The sequence below is a fragment of the Solanum tuberosum genome, unplaced genomic scaffold, assembly GCF_000226075.1.
Source record: "Solanum tuberosum cultivar DM 1-3 516 R44 unplaced genomic scaffold, SolTub_3.0 scf00241, whole genome shotgun sequence".
Taxonomy (NCBI): Eukaryota; Viridiplantae; Streptophyta; class Magnoliopsida; order Solanales; family Solanaceae; genus Solanum; species Solanum tuberosum.
In genome coordinates this window covers 495,307-501,303 of record NW_006239165.1, presented here as the reverse complement: position 1 = coordinate 501,303, position 5,997 = coordinate 495,307, and the positions used below count along the sequence as shown (strand labels likewise).

The 5,997-nt window shown below is 40.1% G+C and overlaps 1 protein-coding gene across 1 annotated transcript in view; it reads right to left on the bottom strand.

Moving 5' to 3' along the window:
• The window catches only part of LOC107062546 (senescence-associated carboxylesterase 101-like), an 11,514-nt gene that overhangs the window by 1,417 nt on the left and 4,100 nt on the right, over positions 1-5,997 (bottom strand). The window lies entirely within an intron of this gene.

Sequence of the window (5,997 nt, the reverse complement as noted above, 5' to 3'; positions counted from 1 at the left end):
TTGGTGAAGTACTCTGAAGCGTCACCAACTTTTACAGCTGTACAACATATTGACACTGGACGAGGATACTCTGCAGAGGATCAGGTCCCTGCACTTGTGAGGAGATCATCAAAACATCTAGGAGCATTATTAGCACTTATCATTTTCCCCATTTTTGATGATGACAAACAACCTGTATAACTCCTCATGTGAGGGAACAAACATTTATTCCTTTACATAACAAATTCCCCCTTTGTTAGTGCACCAGTAACAACCACAGTTCGTTCCCCCTTAGTTCAATGCCCCTAACAACCACAGTTCCCCTTTAGTTCTTAGTTCAGTGCCCCTATTCCACAACCAACTTTACAACAAAACTTCCCCCTTTTGACATCATTGAAAAGGTGAAGCAGTAAACATATTCAAGTTAAATGCAAGGCAATAAAGAATTCAGGGCCTTGGGCCACACAGAACATGTGTATAGTAAGCATAAAGAGAATATTAAGCCACACATGAACAGGGGAGAAACATAAATAGCATTAGATCACAAATACGGACCACTGTAGTCAAGCAAAACATACACAAAGCCACAAGAGTTTTAATCAGGATTGAAGAACAAAAAGGGAAACTAAGGAAACAAGACACTTTTAGGATGGAAGGGGAAGGGGAGTGAGGATGCGCCTAAACAGAGACAAAGGCTTATTTGCATCCTCATGAACCTTGATAAGCTGCCTGTTGAGAGCCTTAACTTACTCACTGGGTGATGCAGTTGTCTTCAGCAGCCTTTCATTTTCATTCCTCAACTTTTGCATCGCTGGTACCAGGTCCTCTCGAAACTACCTCCTCTAATTCAGACCTCAATGAAGCGATTTCAATCTCTTTGTTATTCAGAATCTCAGTAAGATCAGTCACTTCCCGTTTAAGAGCAGCCTGCTGCTCTAGAACATCTGTCACTTGAGATCTGCCCCTAGCTTTTCCTTCAACACACTGACATTCCAGCATAATGGCAGAGAGGTTGATCTCTTCAAGTTCATCAAGCTTCTCCATGAGAAACAGATCAGCAGCAGATGCCACCTTTTTGATGAACTCAAAAAACAATTGATATTTCCCTTTGAGAAACCTTTTCGATAGCCCTGCATTCTTGACATCTCCATTTTTTGTGGCAAGTGCATCAAAAAGATTTGATATTCCAAATTTGGTTAGAATGTCAGGGTCAAAGACTCTGCCATTCAAAACCTTTTGGTTCTCCATTGCCGTTATCCGCTCCTCCCTTGTCATTTTCTTTTCTTCACTTTGATTTTGCACCCTAGAACCTGGTCCCTTTATGTGTTTTAATTTTCAGCCACCTGTTTTCTAACTTTCTCCCTTTTCACAGGAGATTTCTTTGCAGCCTTCTGGAGTAGAAAAGGAGAAGTTGAATGAACTAGGATTTTCAACTTCTTGGGAGATAGGGATATTTGAAGAAGAATTGGAGTTAGGCATTTTGAGAAAGAGAGAAAAGCTTTGGAAATGGGATTTGTGAATTTCAACAAGAATTATTTGAAGAGATTTTGTAATTTGATTCACTAAGAGAAGTAGTATATAAAACCAAAAAGACATCGGATCCCCAACCAGTAGCGACCTTTGGTTTATAAGCAAAAAGATGTCTGAAAATGACGCGATGAATGGGCGAGGGACACGTGGTAGTAATGTTGACATACAGACAGTGTAGCGTAAGTGATACTAACCTCAGGAGGACCAGGTCCCCTTTTCAGTTTGCAACCCTGTCAGTATGATTTAATCTTCCCTTCAGCTAGACATACCATGAGTGTATACCTACATTAAGGTACCAGAAGTGAATTCTTAAGTGAAAAGCATTAAAACAAGTATAGATACCTGCCCTCCGTAACATAATCAAAATAGAAGATTTTTGTGCAAACTTGTCACGGAATCAAGTAATCTTGTGCATCCCCAGCCTCATCTTGCTTTTAATGAAACATTCTTTACTCAATGACTTTGTAAAGATATCAGTCAGATGGTCCTCAGTCTTACAGAACTTCATCACCACATTTTGCTTCTCAACATTGTCCCTCAGGAAATCAGTGATGATCCAAGAAAATGTGTCATGCCTGATGTACTCTTTCGATCAGGTCCTGAGTTCCCTTCAAGTATCTCAGGATACGGTTGGCTGCCTTCAGGTGAAACTCCTTTGGTGCTGCTTGAAATCTTGCACACATTCCTACACAGAACACTATGGCTGGCCTGCTTGCTGTGAAGTACAAGAGTGACCCAATAATTCCCCTATACATAGTCTGATTTACCTCAACTCTATCTTCATCTAAGTCAAGCTTTACACTTGTGCTCAAGGGAGTGTCAAGAACTTTTGCCTCAATCAGATTGAACTTTCAAAGCAGTTCCTTGATGTATTTCTCTTGACATATAGAGGTACCCTGAACAGACTATTTGATTTGCAGGCCTAGGAAGAAAGTGAGTTTTTTTTTCCGTCATGCTCATTTCAAACTCACTGCTCATCAGATCAGCAAATTCCTCTTTTGAACCCATTTGCAAGAAGAATTATTGATAGGCGTTCATACCAAGCTCTGGGAGCTTGTTTCAACCCATACAGAGCCTTGTCTAACTTCAACACATGATTTGGCAGTTTTGTATCTTCAAAGCCTGGGGGCTGTTTGACATGCACTTCTTCCTTTAGATTCTCATTCAAAGAGGCACTCTTGACATCCATTTGAAAGAGCTTGAATTCCATATGAGCAGCATATGCTATCAGAATTTTGAAGATCCATCTTGTTCCAAAAACTGTTCTGTTGATAGGTCGGGGGACCAGGTGCCACACTTTGCTCCTCTCAAACTGATAGAGTTCTTCTTGCAATGATATTGCCCAATCTGCATCTTGTAGAGCTTCTTTGATGTTCATTGGTTCAATGGATGACATAAAGGCTGAATATACAACTAGATTTCTTGTCCTGGATCTAGTTTGAATTCCAGAGTCAAGTGGAGAGATGAGATTGTCCAACGGATGTGAGGATTGATGTTTCCATCTGGACTTTCTGATCAACTCTTCTTTGATTTCAGCACCAGATTCAGGATCATCAGCTTCATGATTTTGAGATGGAACCTTCTGGGTAGTATCAGAGGGACCAGGTGCTCCTGTGAGATCTGCAGCAATTTCCTTTACAACCTGTTTGTTTCCAGAGTTTTGGATATCTTTGTCTTCCCTTTCCTAGATCAGTCTTCCATCTCATGGCCTCCCTTTGATCATCAATTTTTCTCAGATTCATCGAATGTCACATAAATGCTCTATTCGACACATAGAGTTCTTTTGTTAGACACTCTGTAGGCCTTGCTGGTAGAAGGGTATTCTACAAACACACCTTCATCATTCTTGGCATCAAACTTACCAGGTCATCCTTTCCATTATTTAGTACAAAGCATTTGCACCAAAATAGCTTAAGATGGGCAATTGAAGGCTTTCTGTCGTTCAACAAATCATACGGTGTCTTCTTTATCATAAACCTGATCTATTAGTAACAAAGTATGTTGTGTTGCTTCTGCCTAGAAGTTCATAGCCAGCCCTGAGTCAATCGACATAGTCTTTGCAATATCAACCAGAGTTCTGTTCTTTCTCTCAACCACTCCGTTCTGTTGAGAAGATCTTGGTGCAAAAAAAATTATGATTGATTCCATTTCCAGCACAAGAACTTTCAATTTGAGAGTTCTCAAACTCTGTCCCATGGTCAGATCAAATACTAGCAATCTTGCAGTTGACCTTCAGTTGAATTGCTTTGGCAGAAGCAATCAAAATTCTAGCAGTTTCATTCTTTTTCGCAGAAACATATTCCAGGTGTACCTGGAGAGATCATTAATAATCACAAGAAATATGTTTTACCTCATCTGTTTTGAATTTTGACAGGTCCACACTGATCCATGTGGAGAAGTTTCAAAGGTCTGGTAGTGCTCACACCCTTCTTTGCCTTGAAAGAAGATCTATTTGTTTGCCTTTTGCACAGGTGTCACAGACTTTATCATTTGAGAACTTCAGCTTTGGTAGTCTGCGGACCAGGTCCCCTGCAACAAGCATGTTAAGTAAAGAGGTAGTTACATGACCCAGTCGTCTATGCCAAAGATTTGCATCATCAGTTTGAGCACTCAGACATGACAAGTTGTTTTCCTTCAGACATGAGCTTGACTTCATTTCCCTTGTTGCAAATATGAAATACACTTACGAGATTAAACTTCAGACCATCCACATAGTGTACATTTTCTATGGAATGATCTACAGTTCTTTCTATTTTGCCAATACCAAGAGAAAAAAATTTCTTTCCGCTGCCAAATGACACACCACCACCTTGGTGTGCTTCCAAATAGAGGAAGTTAAGAGTATTTCCAGTCATATGCCTTGAGCATCCACTATTCATGTACCAGCATTGACTGCTCCCTCTCTTCTGCACAAGAATCACTTATTAGACTTGGGAACCCACTTCAGACGGAGTTCCCAATAACTATCAAAAGGCTTAATAAGAAACCTTCCTGTCCAGGGGGGCAAAGTGTTCTTACTGAACCGATAATGGGGACCAGGTCCCTTGAGTTCCCTTTTATCATTGTTTTCAGATCTGACAAATTTCTCATGTTTTTCTTTTGCTTTTCTCAAGGTCTCACACTTTTCTTTTAGATGACCATTACGCCCACAGTGAGTGCATAACAGATTGTCAGATACAGACACATATTTGCTATGAGGATTATAAAGGAGGTTCTATTGGTCTACGTCCCAACCCTTTCTTCCATTGAAACTCTGATTAGACAGATTAGAGAGTATCTTAGAAGAGTCAGTCCATTTTAGAGAGTGGCTTAACTCCTCCTTGACCTTACTCAGATCCTTTCTCAGTTGAGAGTTTGTTTCAAGAGAAGCGACTAGCTTAGACTCAGAATTTTTTAGCTTTTCTTCCAGTTCTTCCTCAAAAATGCTAAGCTTTCTCTTCCCACCTACTGAGTTTTCAGGGCCCTTCTCAGATGTTATGTTACAAGTCTCTAGAATACCTATCCTTTCACTAATTTCAGCAACTTGAGACATAAGAGCAGAATTCTTATCTTCACACAAACTTAATTTTTATTCAACATTAAGTTTTCAGTGGTTCGTTCATCAACACAATCAATAAGCAGAGCAGCAAGTTTCCTCAAATTTTCAATAGGCAGATTATCTAGATCATCTTTAAGATCAAAAAGAGTTACCTCATCTGAATCCTCTTCATCATCATAATTTGCCATTAATGAGAAGATGGAATTGAAAACATTTTCATCATCTTTAATAGCCATCATTGAAAAATCTTCATAACTTTCTGCATCTTCTTCTGACTCACTTGAATCATTTCCCCATACAGCAAAGGCTTTTCTCACCAATTGATCAGCATGAACCTTTCTCCGAGCACTGTCTGGGACCAGGTCCCTCTTACGAGGTTTGAAGTTCTGAGTTTCTTGCTTCTGGCTGGGACAGTCCCTCATAAAATGACCAGGTTTGCCAAATTTATGACAAAGGTCATTTGCGTTTGCTGCTCTGCTGGTCGAAGCCTTCTTTTGAAAGACGTCATGTTTCTTGATGATTTTCTGAAACCTTTTAGTAACATAGGCCATTTCATCCTCCTCCTTCATGTTTGTCCCCTGCTTTTTGTTCAGCTCGTAGGTCTGAAGATTTCCAATCAGCTCATCCATGGAAAGTGTCTTCAAATCTTTTGCCTCTGTTATAGCATCAACTTTGCTTTCCCATGACTTGGGAAGAACCTTGAGAATCTTGCGAACTTGTTTGCTTAAGGGAATGGGCTCACCTAAGCATCTTAGTTCGTTGGTGATGGAAGTGAATCTTGAGTTCATTTCAAAGATAGTTTCACCTTCCTTCATACAAAAATTCTCGTATTGAGTCGTAAGCATATCGACCTTAGACTCTTTTACTCGTTGTGTTCCCTCATGGGCTGTTTGGAGACAGTCCCATATCTCTTTGGCTGATTCACAGGCAGAAATTCTGTTGTACTCATC